Genomic DNA, 17,331 nt, shown 5'->3' on the forward strand with positions numbered 1-17,331 from the left:
ATATTGTCCACTTTGGGCCCTAACCACGCCCTCATGGTTTTGTTTCAAGGAACTCACGAGCAACTTCCCAATGGGTCACCCATCCTGCGATTGCTTCAGCCCAATCTCGCTTAACTTCGGAGTTCCTATGGAATCTGAAGCCAATGAGCTCCCAAAAGGCCTCGTGCTAGGTAGAGATGGGAATATACATATAAGGCATAGAGGATCCACTCCCCCCGACGGTGTGGGATGTTACAATCCACCCCCCTTATAGGCCCGACATCCTCGTCGGCACACTTTTGGCTAAGGCTTGGTTCTGATACCAAATTATCACATCCCGACCCGGGCTCTACCACATCTCGGGCTCAACTCTGCCGTAACACGATATTGTCCACTTTGGGCCCCGACTACGCCCTCATGGTTTTGTTTCTGGGAACTCACGAGCAACTTCCCAATGAGTCACCCATCATGGGATTGCTCCAGCCCAATCTCGCTTAACTTTAGAGTTCTTATGGAATCCAAAGCCAGTGAGCTCCCAAAATGCCTCGTGCTAGGTAGAGATGGGAATATACATATAAGGCATAAAAAATCCACTCCCCTGGGCGATGTGGGATGTTACAATCCACCCCCCTTTACGGGCCCAACGTCCTCGTCGACACACTTCCGGCCAGGGGTTGGCTCTTATACCAAATTGTCACATCCTGACCCGGGCTCCACCACATCTCGGGCTCGACTCTGCCGTAGCACGATATTGTCCACTTTGGGCCCCGACCACACCCTCACGGTTTTGTTTCTGGGAACTCATGAGCAACTTCCCAATGGGTCACCCATCATGGGATTGCTCCAGCCCAACCTTGCTTAACTTCAGAGTTCCTATGGAATTCGAAGCCAGTAAGCTCCCAAAATGCCTCATGCTAGGTAGAGATGAGAATATACATATAAGACATAGAGGATCCACTCCCCTGGGCGATGTGGGGTGTTACAAAAAGTACCAACAAAATAATAATTAAATTGTAAGTATTCTTTCAAATGCATGAAATAGAGCAAATGAGATGGATGAATGTACTCACTCCCTTCTAACCCTGCTAACACATACCTAAGGCATCCAAACATGCACATCCCATACCATGCTTATACCACTTGGCTCCGAATACCTTAAAATATGAGATAACTCCTGTTCATCCCTTAACCTCAATTTTTATAATTAAATTCTCAATTTCCACTTTATTTATGTCGGCACTTCCCCCGACATCCAATTGTATATTCAAGTCCTTCCCACGACGCTTGACATATACAAGATTCATTATTTTATTTTTAAGGCATTCTCTAGCCCTTGAATATCTTCACAACTCAAACACTTTTCACAAGTGAGCACTTGACACAACACAACTCAACTCTCTTTCTTGCTTTGCATGCTTGTGTATATGCCATGTAACATGGATATCAATAATCACATGCTCTAAAATATCTACAACAGTAATCAAATTGTTAGTAGCCAAAATTGTATTATATTATCAATAATATAGTATTGATAACACACAACAATCTAATTGAGAAATATTACTTTACCATTTTACCCCATCTTTCTCTAGGTGATATTGATGCATAACCCCATTTGAGTTCCATAGAGCAATTATGTTGGGTAAGCTCTCATGCCTTTTATGGGATTTGTCTCCCTTATTTTACAACATTCTCAAGGGAAGTAAATGGAGATTTTTGATGGTTTGGTGGGAGTGATTCTCATGACAATGATCTCAAAATGTAAATGCATAAACAACACAAGATTTAAGAGGTTCACCAAATCAACTACATCCACTGGGGCTTCCTTTCATTGTATTTCACTATATATTAGAGACTTACAAATACAATGAAAGATGGCTATGTAAAAGAAAGATAAGAGGTAATATGAAGGGGAGAATGGCTTTTTGTTGGAGTTGTTCTTTTTCTTTTTTCTTCTTCTTCCTCTCTCCTTTCTCCATGTCCTCCGTTGGTTCTTACTCCTTCCTTTATAAAGATTGCATGACATCTTCCTCTCCAAAAAAATCTTCCAAGTGCGCTAATAGAAATAAACCAAGTGTGCCAATCAGGCCCGGCCGAGACCCAATGCCACAGGGGTAGCTGTCCAAGGCCCCAAAATGAAGGGGGCACCAAATAAAATAAAATAAAATAAACCCAAATAACCAAGTATAAATAAAAAAAATAAAATAAAATGTTTACAGCCCAAATAAGGGCTAGAGGGCAAGAGCTCAAGAGGCAACAAAAGGCCCAGCCGCAAATTATATAAAAAAAAAATATAAAACAAAACATAACAGGGACCACTTGGTCCTAATTAACCCTAATACTTCTAACCTTTCCCGATTCCCCACCGCTCATTTGTTCCCTACTTCCCCCACTTCCCTGTTGCCGTCCCCTGACTCTCCATTTTCTTTCTCTCAATTCATTGGCTGCTGCAAGCTTTATTGTTTTGGTGTTTCCTCTTGAGTTGGCAACTTAAGTCAACTCTCAACTGCAAGTGCAAGCTGCTGCACGCAGCTTGACAGGCAGGGCCACAGGGCAATCCTCCACACTCCTCAGCTCAGTGCCAGGTCATTCACCATTAGCATTGGCTGCAAGTGCATTCACTCACCACCAACCCTTTTGAGTTTTAAGGTAAACTAATTTTTAAAATTTGAATTATTAATTTATAATTTAATATAAAATTTTGCAATGCAAGTGACATAGAATTATATGATAAATTGAATTCTTGACTAATTGAATTATTTGATTTCATTTCAAACCCAATTTTTAGGTTCAATTTTTATAATATGTTAGACTATGTGTTAGTGTTTTTATAATATATTAATATATAATGTGTTGGAATGATAATTTTGGTAGGAAATTTTTGTTATATCATGTGTAAGTAATCTTTGCAAACAAATTATCGAAGCCATGTCTTTTAGGAAACAACTCTCTAGTAATATGAAAAGGAAAAAAAAAAGGCAAAGGATAACGAAATTGCCGAAAGTTTAAGAGGATCTCTTAATAAATTTTTCTCTACAAAGAATGAGTCAGTTGAAAATTTGAGAGAAAATGATGTTGGTGAAGAACAACAAAATGTTGTTGGGAGAGTCTCATGATCATGAAAATGGTAGTGATTTAGAAGAAAATGTTGGTGATGAGTCTCAAGATCATGAAAATGGTGGTGATGTGGATTTAAATGTTGATGATGTCATATTGGTGTAGAGGAAAATATTGAATCTCCTGAACCTATTTTCCATTTAAACATTTATGATCCAAGAGTTTGTGATGGTCTTAATCCAGAAATGAGAGACTTACTTGTAGAAAAGGGGCCAATTCGAGAAACTAATCTCACTTATCCTAAGGACAAACTCTCTAGAAAATTTTTCTCACACTACTATGGTCGAAAATTACCAACGGGTGAAATTTATGATAGGAAATGGCTCGTGTACTCAAAAGAGTTGGATAAAGTCTTTTGCTTTTGTTGTAAATTGTTTTAAACAATTGCCTCAAAAAGTGAGTTAGCAAAAGATGGAATTAGTGATTAGAGACATCTTGGTGTGAAGCTTGACCAACATGAAAAGAGTAAAGAGCATCTCACTAATTCGAGAACTTGGGTTGAGTTGAAAAGTAAATTGACAACAAATCAGACAATTGATAAAGAATTTCAAATGCAAATCAAGAAAGAGACAAATCACTGGAAACAAGTGATGCTTAGAATTATTGTTGTTGTGAAATGTCTTGCCATACGTAATTTAGCATTTCGTGGAACAAATGAAAGACCTTATGAAGACTCTAATGGAAACTTCTTAGGTTTACTTGAAATGATTGCGAAGTTTGATCCAATAATGCAAAAGCATTTTCGACTCATTGAGAATAAAGAGATTCATCACCACTATTTGAGCCATAAAATCCAAAAGGAGTTAATAGCTACTTTAACTTCAAAAGTCAAAACCGCAATCATTAAAAAAGTAAAAGAAGCCAAATTTTTTTATGCCATTCTTGATTGTACTCCTGATGCAAGTCATGTGGAACAAATGACTTTAATTTTGAGATGTGTTGACTTGTCAAGTAGGTCAATAAATATAAGGGAGTATTTCATGGAGTTTTTGAGTGTGGAAGATACATCAAGACAATGACTTTTTAATGAGTTGCAAGATGTCCTAAAGTCTCTTGATCTTGATATTGATAATGTGAGAGGACAAGGTTATGATAATGGATCTAACATAAGAGGGAAACACCAAGGTGTCCAGAAAAGATTGCTAGACATAAATCCCAAAGCCTTTTACATGCCATGTGATTATCTTTGTCTTAATTTAATAGTTTGTGCTATGGCAAGTTCATGTCTTAAAGAAAAATCTTTTTTTGGAGCATGTCAATGCATATATACGGTGTTGTCCAACTCTACAAAGCGTTGAAATATTTTGCTTGAACATATTGATGGTTTAACTTTGAAGTCATTGTCAACTACTCGATGTGAAAGTCACATTGAAAGTGTTAAAACAATTAAATCCCAAGTAGCCCAAGTTAGAAATGCTTTGTTTACATTGGTGGAAATTACTGAGAATCCCCAATTGAGTAGGGATGCATAATGTTTAGCATCAGGAAAACTTTCCAGTATTGATTTTGTATTAAGTTTGGTTAATTGGTATGACATTTTGTTGAAGATTAACGTGGTGATCAAAAAATTACAATTTGAAGACATGCATCTTAATGTTGCGATAAAGGCATTGGCACTTGTTACTTTTTTTGAAAACTACAGAGAAACTGGCTTTGCTTCTATCATGCGTGATGCTAAAGAAATTGCACTTGATTCAAAAATTGACCCTGTTTTTCAAACTAAACGTCATAGACCTAGAAAAAGACATCATGATGAAGTTGATGGTAATAAGATGGAACAACAGTCTGCTGAAGAATCATTTAGAACAAATTATTTTCTTGTTATAGTGGATATTACTCTTTCTCAACTGAAACATAGGTTTGAACAGTTAAAGGCTTTTGAATCTATTTTTGGCTTCTTGTTTGATGCATCGAAGTTAATTCCATTGGATGATCAACAGCTAAAAGAAAATTGTATGAATCTTGAAGCACGTTTGAAACATGGAAATACCATGGATGTAGATGGAGCCGACTTATGTTTTTAATTACAGGTGTTGCAAATGATGTTACCTGAAGAAGCATTTCTCTCTAATAACCCTTGGACATCCATGGAAATAGCAAACTTTGTAAAAGAAACTGACATGTGTCCTAATGTCTTGATTGCTTATCGTGTACTGTTAACTGTACATGTGACCGTGACATCTACAGAAAGAAGTTTTTCAAAATTGAATTATTAAAATCTTACTTGCGGACCACTATGACTCAAGATAGGCTAAATGGATTAGCAATCTTATGCATTGAAAAGAATGAGATTAAAGAATTGGAGTATGATGATATAATTGATGATTTTGCTTCAAAAAGTGCTAGAAGACAATTTCTTAAAGATTGAAATTTCAAGGAGTTTTGCTAGGAATGGTTGTGTATGATTGTATTTTGGATTGTCGGGGTTTAGGTACTATGTCTCCCCCGTTGTATATTTTCTCAAGTAATATAATTTGGGCGTGAGGGCCTAGCCCCCCCAGCTTCGAATGGATTACAGCTCTCGTTAAATATATTTTTTTAAACATATGTTTCTGTATTAAAAAAGGGCACATTTTGAGTTTTCGCACTGGGCACCCAAAAACTCAGGACCGGCCCTGGTGCCAATCATTAGACATAAAATGTGTTCCAATAATAAGGCAACAAGTGTTGTCCTAATCATTAACAATGATAAGTGTTTCAATGACAAAGTAACAAGTGTCAAGTTAATCATGAACAAATGAATATCATGCAAGATGGATGCAAACATCAAAGGCCACGTAAAGGTTTATCTTAAGGTAAGCTTGATAGAGTTGTATTGGAGTGAGAATGTTGCCCAAATGATTACGATTCCTTTAGATTGATGAGTAAGTACTTCTAATACCACAAACATTGCCTCATGCATGCTAATAGACGAACATATGCATGCTATAGACTCCACCTCTTCACCCTAATTATTAGCTTCTATTAACTACCAAATTCCACCTCTTATTTTAGAGTGATGAATAATAGCTACTCTTTAATCCCTAATGATTGTCAAAATGACACATTGCCTTTGTGAGAAAAAAAAATCAAGTCAAACTCATCATAATCTACTTAGGTTAAGACTAGTTTACATATCAAAAGTATACACGTAGCATATAAAAAAACCCAATAAAATCAGAATTTCGCGCACACACACACACACACACACACACACACATATATATATATATATAATCATTTTTTTTTAAATACGGGGTATTATAGTGATGTAGTACTGTAGACTATTTTTCTTGGCTAGAGTTTGAATCCCTCTCCTCATATGGCATATATGTGATCAGAGACAATGGTGGAACCTATATAGCCCTTGCTAATCTGTATTCAGCTTGTGGAAGATGGGTAGATGCTGCGCAAGTTTGAAGGTCAATGAAGCATAAGGGAGTGAAGAAAGAACAAGGATTTAGTTCAATTCCTATTCAAAACAAAGTTCATGTGTTTGGGGTTGACGATGGAGTTCACACGCAGAAAGATGCAATCTACAATATGATGGAAAAGATATGGAAAGAGATTTAAAAAATGTGTTTTGTTCCCAACACTGAATCAGTATTGCATCATGTTGGCGAAGAAGTGAAGGAGAAGATGCTTAAACATCACAGTGAAAAATTTACTTTTGCATTTGGGCTAATAAATACTCCAGAGAAGACGACAATGAGGATCACAAAGAATTTTTGGGTGCGTTTGTTGCACCGGATTATTTCGGATTGGACTAGATTCAGAGATTAAGCTGGACTGGCTTGATTTGGACTAAGCAGGATAAGAATAGTGAAACATTTGGTACAATGTCGGACTAAGTCTCGGACTAAAATATTTTAAACCCATATTTTTGTTCATAAGACAACAGGAAATTAAGAAACAAATGTAACGCCCGATTGTCTGACCATCCAACAAAACCATTTCTATATAAAACTAAGCAATTAAAATATTTCTTCCCTCACAACGAAGCAAGTCAGTCCATTCCATGATAAGAATAGTGAAACATTTGGTACAATGCTGGACTAAGTCTCGGACTAAAATATTTTAGACCCATATTTTTGTTCATAAGACAACAGGAAATTAAGAAACAAATGTAACGCCCGATTGTCCGACCATCCAACAAAACCATTTCTATATAAAACTAAGCAATTAAAATATTTCTTCCCTCGCAATGAAGCAAGTCAGTCAGTCCATTCCATGAGCACTACTGCTAATCCAATGAAGGGAAAAACAAATGAGAGAGGGAAAGGTCACTAATTCCATGAGCACTACTGCTAATCCAATACTACATTAACGCAGTACCCAGCAGAGCAAGGTAAACTGCTTAATTGTACATTCTACAATTTTTTACAATAAACTCTGAAAAATTGCTAACTGCCTCCATCATCCGAGCTATATTCACTCGATTCAAGAAGAACTACAACAGAAGCGCAGCAAAACAACTATTTATCCTTCAAGAGGAGACAACTTCCATCCGAATTCCATTTCAGATCAAGTATGCTAAATTGTGGTTGTGGCGGGATGCTCACACTGTAGGCATCACCAGGAGTCCACATGTACAGATGAGAACTTCTTGAGCAAACAACAAGACGAGTGCACATAGGATCCCAAACTGCTGCACGAATAGGATCTTTCTGCACCAAGATAGCAGCGAGTTCAAGATGGCCTATGTGACATATATGTCCCATATCCAGAGGATGCTTGGCATGCTATCAGAACCTTATCAACTACAATAGCCAAAATCATAGCTAAGATAGCTTTCCTACTACAAAAAAGAATGCAAAGCAGCAGCACTGCAATTCATCAATTTTCTTTTGAAATAAGAATTTTCATGGTCTGAGTTACTCCACAAAATTGATCCCAAAATACTTGGCCATTGAAACCCCAATGCCATAACACACCAATTTCCTCCACATATGGAGACCAACATCGAAACCCCAAACATTCCATCTTGGCTAAATTCAGTAGAATTTCCTGACTCATTCATACAATGAAAACAAATAAAGATAAAAAATTTAAGACGAGGAGCAGATTGATGCCATAAATTTGTAATGTTTCCATTTGACAAAAACCTGAAGAAGTATGATTGCATAATACTCAAATAACTTATTTAAGGACCTTCGATTGACCAGTGATACATTGTGGTCTAAGTAACTAAACCCAACATCATTGAGGATGCATGGGGACTTAAAGATAGTATGCTGCTAAGTGGACAGAAATTGTTAACTCCATACTACTACTCGTGTATCAGACTAGAAACAAATGATTGATGGAGGACACGCCAGAGAAGGGTTTGGTGGTTTCAGGGTGCCCCCAACTGGAGGTTTTGGCTCATCAACTTGTCCGATGCTTCGTCAATGGATTGATCAAAGCATAAACACCAACTACATTAATTTATGCCACAGTTGAGAGTTAAAAGGATTTTAATTGGTTTTTTATTTTATTTTATGTTATTTTATTTTTTCTTCAAACGATATTATCTATACTAAGGGAGAGTGAGAGTGGGCTTAATTAGCCTCACAATGGGCTAGCAATAATGTGGTTTAAATTTGCCTTTGGTGAAAATCGAATCTAAGACCTCTCAAGTAAAGAGAATATCACTAGACTGTATTACGTGAATTTTAAATTAATTTATTTGAAAGAAAAATGTTATCAGAGTTAGAGTTAAATAGTTATACCAGGATTAATTGAGTCTCTTTATTAGTAGCCAGTTTTGCACTTACTATTTATTTGTACCCTCTCTCTATTAGAGGTAGTGCCCACCAACACATGTGGTTCCATCTTCATTGGAAAGATTGTACAAATGATGGTATAAATAGAAATTATTTTTTTTTTTAAATAGAAACATTAGAGGTTGGTACTTTTATGGATTAAACCTTGAGTAAAGAGATTTGAAGCCAAAATTAGAGTTTAGGTGAGAAAAATCACGGGTTTTTGTACTGATAGTTGATTAAGCTGCATTAAATATCTATTTAGGAAGGTGAATTAGGCCGGTGGGTGATGTAGCCATGTTAATTGTTTTTCGAGTTCGAATGTCTCTTCTTATGCGTGTGGACATCTCTTTGGTTACCATAACTAAAATGAAAAAAAAAAATTACACTGCTGTTATATGCATATTCTTCTCGTTGATTTATGGCTTATTTGAAAGTGCTTTTAAAACGATTGAAAGCGTTTTTGGTAAAAATATTTTTTAAACTAATCCTTAATAAAAATCCAAGTAGATAATAAAAAAAACACTTTTAAGTGTTTCATATAAAAAAATACATATCCAGTGCTTCTTCTAAAAAAAACTTAGTGTTTTTGGATCCAAACTCAATTTTACTAAAAGTGCTTTCAATCAATTTAAAAGCACTTCTAAACGAGTCCTTAAAAAAAAAAAATTTTAAATACATACGATATTATCTACACTAAGTAACGGAAGAGTGGATAAGCCTTAAAATGGACTAGCCAAATAATTTAATTCAAAAGTTAACTAAATAATAATAATTTGATTCAAATTCGTCTTATGACAAAAATCAAACCAACCACCTTAAACAAAAGAATACAATTGGACTGTACCATAATGTGACACTTTAAAATTAAGTTCTTAAATAAAAACAAAGGAGAAAAATAGAATATGTGTTGAAAAGTCTGATGGCAATGAATGCCCACAGTTCATTAGCAGAATTCTTCAGCATGGGCAGAAGTTTTCAATGCCCATGCAAAGTGAAAGTTGAATATGAAAATACATAGAAATTGTATTGTCAAAGGAAGTGTCGTAAGTTTCAAAATGCATTAACTGCATCAGTTTGGAGTTGCTTTATAAATAGAGCACTCCGTATGTTTTCAAGATACAGAAAATATAAGAAGAAGAAAACGAGAGAGAAATATCAGTAACATCATCTATTTCTCTGCCTTTTATTTGTTATCCTCTTGTGCTATAGTTTTAGTGTGGCATTTTACATCTATCTTGCACCTACAATTAAAAAGGTTATTCCTTTAACTTTGACCTTTTTATAACACGTTATCAGCACGAGTCTCTAAATATAATTATTCTCTCATCTCTCTTCGCTGAACAAACGAAAGAAAGAAAAAATGTTTCCTTTAAGGTTTTTACTGTTCATCTTCTTCCTCTGCCTCAACTGCACCGTATACCCTCGCGATGAACTGTTTGCTCCATGTCTTCTCTTAGTTCTCAATCTAACGGTTACATACATCTTTGATTACTTGTTTGGTGTAGAGATTGATCACTAACCTAGTATTTATTTATGTTAATTTTATTGCAATCCAAGATGGTGCGGTACAATCGCCCATCTTGAACTGCAAATTTATTCTTACTGCGATCCAAGATGGTGCGGTATCATCGCCTATCTTGGACTGCAGATTTAATTTTACTGCAAGTTTTAGGTGGAGCGGTATAATCGCCCACCCTACCCTGCATATTTAAATTTACCTGCTGTTTAATTTCATTGCAATTTTAGGTGGTGCGGTATAATCACCCACACTGCTCTGCATATTTAATTTTCTTGTTACTTGAGTGGTGCGGAATAATCGCTCATTCTATATTACATTATTTCAATGAGAATGGTGCGGTACAATCGCCCTCCTCATTCACCCTGAAAATCTCGAGCCAGAAGTTTCGAGTCCTTATCATTTTGGCCTGAAGATCAAAATGAAAAATTTGTAAGAACCAGAAGTTCTAACATCATATTCCTCTAGAAATACATATTATTGCAAGTTCTTACACATCTCATTTTCTTTCAGAAAAGAAAATGGCAAACTTGGCAAAGCTTGAATTTGCTGCCCTGGATATTACTGGGAAGAATTACCTGACCTGAGTACTGAATACCAAGATCCATCTGGAAGCAGGGAATCTTGGAGATACCATCAGGGAAGGGAGCAACTCATCCTTTCAAGATCGGGCAAAGGCCATGATTTTCATTCGCCGCCATCTTGATGAGGCGCTAAAGAGCGAGTACTTAACGGTTGAAGATCCGTTAGCTCTCTGGAATGCCTTGAGAAACAGATACAATCACCAGATAACGGTGATTTTTCCAAGGGCCCGCTATGAGTGGACTCATCTGAGGATCCAAGACTTCAAGTCAGTGGCAGAATACAATTCTGCATTTTTCAGAATTACCTCTCAGATGAAGCTCTGTGGGGACATTATTAATGAGGAACATATGCTGGAAAAGACTCTCAGCACATTTCATGCCTCCAACATGCTCTTGCAGCAGCAGTATAGAGCGCGAGGCTACACTGAGTACAACCAGCTGATATCTGTGCTCTTAGTAGCTGAACAGAATAATGAGCTCCTGATGAAAAACCATCATTCCCGACCTACTGGATCTGCACCATTCCCAGAAGTGAATGTTGTTTCCCTCGAAGTGAACGCCACATCTTCTGGTGGTGATAATCATAAACGAGGACGTGGCCACAAGCGAGGTCGATGGAATAGGAAAGACAAGAACCATGGAGTTTAGTTTCACAACCAGGTTCCGAGGCATAATTCAGGCCCGAACTTCAAAAATGCGAATCGCCACAAAGGTAAAGCTCATATGAACAATACTCCTAGGAACTCTGAAGGAGCCTGCCATAGGTGTTGTGGCAATGGGCATTGGGCGTGTACTTGTCGTACCCCAAAACATCTAGTGGATTTGTATCAAGCTTCCCTCAAGGAGAAGGGTGTCGAGACCAATTTTCTCGACCAGGCTATACGACCAGGCTATACCAATGGATATACCTGATCCAGTGTTTGACTTATCAGGGCAGTTGAACACAACTCATCTAGATGTTCCAGACTTTATTGTGGAAAGGGGAAATGAAGTATACCGGTCCGATTAAAACATTGATGTACTTTTATTATGCTGAACTTGTAGTATTTTCAAATTCAATAAAAGTGGCATGTAAATTTTCTTGTTATAACTTGCTTTTAACTCTGATTCTCTTATTCAGAGAGCATGTATAAAAACTGTGGTTATTCTCAGAACATGAGAAATGGCGGAGATATTTGTCTTGCAGACAGTGCAACCACACATACAATACTTCGTGATCGAAAGTGTTTCTCAAGCTTAATACCTACAAGAGTAGGGGTAACAACAATATCAGGACCTTCAGATGTAATTCAAGGTTCAGGGCAAGCCCAGATTATGTTACCAAATGGAACAATATTGTCCATACAAAATGCATTGTATGCTACTCGATCTACTCGAAATTTGTTGAGTTTCAAAGACATACGTTTAAATGGATACCACATTGAAACAAAAAGTGCAGAAAATGTGGAGTATCTATGCATTACCTCCAATGATACCCAGAAACGTATATTGGAGAAGTTGCGTGGTATGTCGAGTGGATTGTATTATACATACATAAGGACAATTGAATCACATACTGTCATGAACCAGAAGTTCATTGATTCAAAAGTTTACATGTTTTGGCATGACCGTCTGGGTCATCCAGGATCTACCATGATGCGTAGGATCAGTACCAACTCTAATGGACATCCATTAGTGAGCAGACGCATTGCTGCCTCAAATGATAACCCTTGCAAAGCTTGTTCTCAAGGGAAGTTGGTAATTAGACCATCTCAACTAAAGGTTGATGCTGAATCCCCATCATTTCTGCAAAGAATTCAAGGGGATATTTGTGGGCCTATTCAACCATCATGTGGACCATTTCGATATTTTATGGTTTTGGTTGATGCATCTACCCGATGGTCACATGTTTGTCTCTTGTCTACTCGGAATGTAGCCTTTGCGAGACTTCTTGCTCAAATAATTAAGTTACGAGCACAGTTCCCAGATTATCCCATTAAGTCAATCCGACTTGATAATGCTGGTGAATTTACATCTCAAACCTTTGATGATTATTGCATGACTTTGGGCATTGATGTTGAACACCCTGTTCCTCATGTCCATACTCAAAATGGTTTAGCAGAAGCATTGATCAAGCGACTTCAGTTAATAGCTCGCACTCTGCTTATGAAACCAAATTACCAGTTTCTGCATGGGGACATGCCATTTTACATGCTGCATCATTGGTTCGATTGAGACCTATAGCCAACCATCAATACTTTTCAGTACAACTCGTTTTTGGACATCAGCCAAACATTTCCCATTTACGAGTCTTTGGTTGTGCTGTTTATGTGCCTATTGCACCGCCGCAACGCACTAAAATGGGACCTCAGCGTAGACTGGGAATTTACGTGGGTTTTGATTCACCATCTATCATTAGATATTTGGAACCCTTGACAGGTGATATGTTTACAACTCGTTTTGCTGATTGTCACTTTGATGAGACAATTTTCCCGTCGTTAGGGGGAGAAAAGACCGTTCCAGAAGAACGGAAAGAACTGATATGACCTTGTCTCATTTTGTTCCTCGCAGCATTCAATGTGAAAATGAAGTGGGAAGGATCATTCATCTTCAAAGCATTGCCAATCAAATGCCAGATGCATTTAATGATGCTATGAAAGTGACAAAATCACATATACCAGCTGCAAATGCAACTGCAAGAATTGATGTCCCTGTTGGACAAAATAAAGTGGCAGCGAATGATTCATCGGGTGCACGCCTGAAGCGTGGTAGACCCCAAGGTTCAAAAGATTCAGTCCCTCGAAAGAGAAAGTCGAGGGCACAACTGAATCCAAATGAAATCATTCAGGAAGAGAAAATGAATGATACATCCACAATTCATGATTCTGGACTTCCAGAAAAAGAAAATGTCCTTGATGAGACATATGTCCCTGAAGAGACAGAAGTACATGAAAGCAAAGAAATCTCTATAAATTATGCATGTACAAATGAATTGTGGAATCAGAATGAAATAATCATCGATGATATGTTTGCATTTGCAGTAGCCACTAAAATCATCTTAAGTGATGATATTGAGCCCCGCTCTGTTGATGAATGCAAACAGAGACAGGATTGGCCTAAGTGGAAAGATGCAATCCAGGCAGAATTAAATTCCTTGGAAAGGCGGAATGTTTTTGGACCAGTAGTCCAAACCCCGCCTAGTGTAAACCTTGTGGGTTACAAATGGGTATTCACAAGGAAACGCAATGAGAAAAACGAGATCGCAAGATACAAAGCACGACTCGTTGCACAAGGTTTTCCTCAAAGACCTGGAATTGATTATGAGGAGACATACTCTCCTGTAATGGACGCAATTACGTTCCGTTACTTAATAAGTTTAGTGGTTTCAGAAAGACTTGACATGCGACTTATGGATGTCATCACTGCGTATCTATATGGAGAATTAGATACTGACATCTATATGAAAGTCCCAGAAGGACTTAAGTTGTCTGAAACAAGTAACAAACCACGAGGTATGCTCTCGATCAAATTAAGGCGATCATTGTATGGGCTGAAACAATTTGGACGAATGTGATATAATCGTCTCAGTGAGTATTTGATCAAAGAAGGGTATATCAACAATGTTATTTGCCCTTGTGTGTTCATTAAGAAATCCAATTCTGGATTCGCTATAGTGGCAGTGTATGTTGATGATATGAATCTAGTTGGAACTCCTGAAGAGCTCAATAAAACTGCTGAATATCTGAAAAGCGAATTTGATATGAAAGACCTTGGAAAAACAAAATATTGTCTCAGCCTGCAAATCGAGCATTGTGCTAGTGGAATTTTGGTCCACCAATCAGCTTACATTGAAAAAATTCTGAAGCGATTTGGTATGGACAAGGCTTATCCACTAAGCACGCCAATGGTCGTTCGTTCTTTGGACATTAAGAAAGATCCATTTCGTCCAAAAGAAGATGATGAACTGGTCCTTGGTCCAGAAGTACCATATCTAAGTGCAGTGGGTGCTTTGCTGTATTTAGCACAATGTACTAGACCAGATATAGCTTTTCTAGTTAACTTGTTAGCAAGGTATAGCTCTGCTCCAACAATTCGCCATTGGAAGGGTATCAAAGATGTATTGCGATACCTTCGTGGGACAACAGACATGGGTCTCTTTTACTCAAAGAACTCCACAAATGACCAGGTCCTTGTTGGATAAGCAGATGCTGGTTTCTTCTCTGATCCGCATAAGGCCCACTCACAAACTGGATATGTGTTTAAGAATAGAGATACAACAATCTCATGGCGCTCAACTAAGCAAACATTAGTTGCTACATCTTCAAAATCATTCAAAAATACTTGCTTTACATGAAGCAAGTCGTGAATGCTCTTGGTTAAGATCAATGATTCATCATATTCGGAATTCATGCGGTCTAGCTTCGAAGACAGACAACCCAACTGTCATCCATGAAGATAATGCAGCCTGTGTTGCCCAAATGAAGGAAGGATTCATCAAGGGCGATAATACTAAACACATATCTCCAAAGTTTTTCAGTGCTCATGAGCTTCAGAAGGCTAAAGTTATTGAAGTCAGACAAATCCGTTCAAATGAAAATCTGGCAGACTTGTTCACCAAATCTCTACTAAAGTGCACATTTCAGAAGTTAGTGCAAGGCATCGGATTACGTCGACTTACCAAACAGCTAAATTTGGAGAAAGCGGAATCAGGGGGAGATACATATCAGGGGGAGTATCCATGATACATGCTTGTTGTACTCTTTTTCCTTCGATTAGGATTTTTCCCACTAGGTTTTTCCTATCAAGGTTTTAACGAGGCAACATAAGCATACTTGACACTATATCAACGATCCAGGAAAAGTTGTACTCTTTTTCCTTCGCTATGGTTTTTTCCCACTGGGTTTTTCTAAGCAAGGTTTTAACGAGGCAACTCATGTTGATATGTGGGCATCCAAGGGGGAGTGTTGAAAAGTCTGATGGCAATGAATGCCCACAGTTCATTAGCAGAATTCTTCAGCATGGGCATAAGTTTTCAATGCCCATGCAAAGTGAAAGTTGAATATGAAAATACATAGAAATTGTATTGTCAAAGGAAGTGTCGTAAGTTTCAAAATGCATTAACTGCATCAGTTTGGAGTTGCTCCATAAATAGAGCACTCCATATGTTTTCAAGATACAGAAAATATAAGAAGAAGAAAACGAGAGAGAAATATCAGTAACATCATCTATTTCTCTACCTTTTATTTGTTATCCTCTTGTGTTATAGTTTTAGTGTGGCATTTACATCTACCTTGCACCTACAATTAAAAAGGTTATTCCTCTAACTTTGACCTTTTTATAACAATATGAAGCTTCTTAATACGTCCAGCCGGTCTTGTCCTGGACACATTTGGACATCAGTTTTTAATTTAATTGATTCCTAACATGTACACGCCAAATGAGACATATCCTCAACATTCTTTCGCATGTAGAAGAAGAAAAAAACGTTCAAAGGGGATGTTAGAAATATAGAATGGGCTGCTGAGATGATGACACTCTTATGGCGTGTTTACAAACTCGTAACTGAATTAAGATATGTTTGATTATAGAGTATATCTTCATTTATTAAATTCGGGAGAATAAAAAGAAAGTTGAACCCATACAAAAACTAAACAATCTATTAGTCTTGGTCAACAATGGTACGTCTAAAACAATCACTTTCACAAAAGAACCTAAGAGTCTACTCAAGGCTTGACTAAGGTACTTTTAAATTAACAAGAGTTCCTCACCTATTTTCTGGGGAGGTTGTGTGCAGATCCTGCGTCCAACAGAGATGGTGCAAATTTTGGTCTTTTTATTTTTATTTTTTTAATTTATTTGTTTTGTACTTATTATTTTATCTATGTAGACAAGATAAATGCTAAGTGAGCTATCTCAAAAGTGAGATTTTTTTTAGACTCTTTGTCACCTTATAGTTTAATGTCAATTTTTATAACAATATTATAAAACATTGTGCCAAAACACAAGGTGGTAAAGAATCATAAAGAGTTCCACTTTGAGATAGTCCCCTTAACATTCTCATATAGACAAATTTGATTGTCATGCCACCAAAGCTTATAAGCCCTATATTTGTCACGCCATCATTGAACGGTTAACTTAACATATATTTTAATGCTTGTACAAAATTGATACGAAAATCACGAGTTGTTATATAATTTTAAAAGATGCATGAATATGAAATTGGACGAAAGCTTAAAAGAGACAAATTGTAATTTACGCTATATTTTGAGTTATTTTTCAGTCATATGCTTGGAAGGACACAATTCTACCAACAGTAATTATTTTCTCAATTTTGAAACTAGACCTAAATTAGTAAAAGAAAATATTTCGACTAAATCTACCAGCTTAAGGTTTTGGACCCACACCTTGTTAATAGACCATATGTTAAATT

At 37.1% G+C, this 17,331-nt stretch overlaps 2 pseudogenes; both read left to right on the plus strand.

Annotated features, from left to right (window-relative positions):
* Positions 1–4,679: 4,679 nt before the first annotated feature.
* LOC137724628 (uncharacterized) lies at positions 4,680–5,312 on the plus strand (annotated as a pseudogene).
* Positions 5,313–8,370: 3,058 nt separating this feature from the next.
* On the plus strand, positions 8,371–11,931 carry LOC137708989 (uncharacterized; annotated as a pseudogene).
* The last annotated feature ends 5,400 nt before the right edge of the window (positions 11,932–17,331 follow it).

This window comes from Pyrus communis, chromosome 15 (assembly GCF_041283825.1).
Source record: "Pyrus communis isolate YQ-2024b chromosome 15, ASM4128382v1, whole genome shotgun sequence".
In the NCBI taxonomy this organism is placed as follows: Eukaryota; Viridiplantae; Streptophyta; class Magnoliopsida; order Rosales; family Rosaceae; genus Pyrus; species Pyrus communis.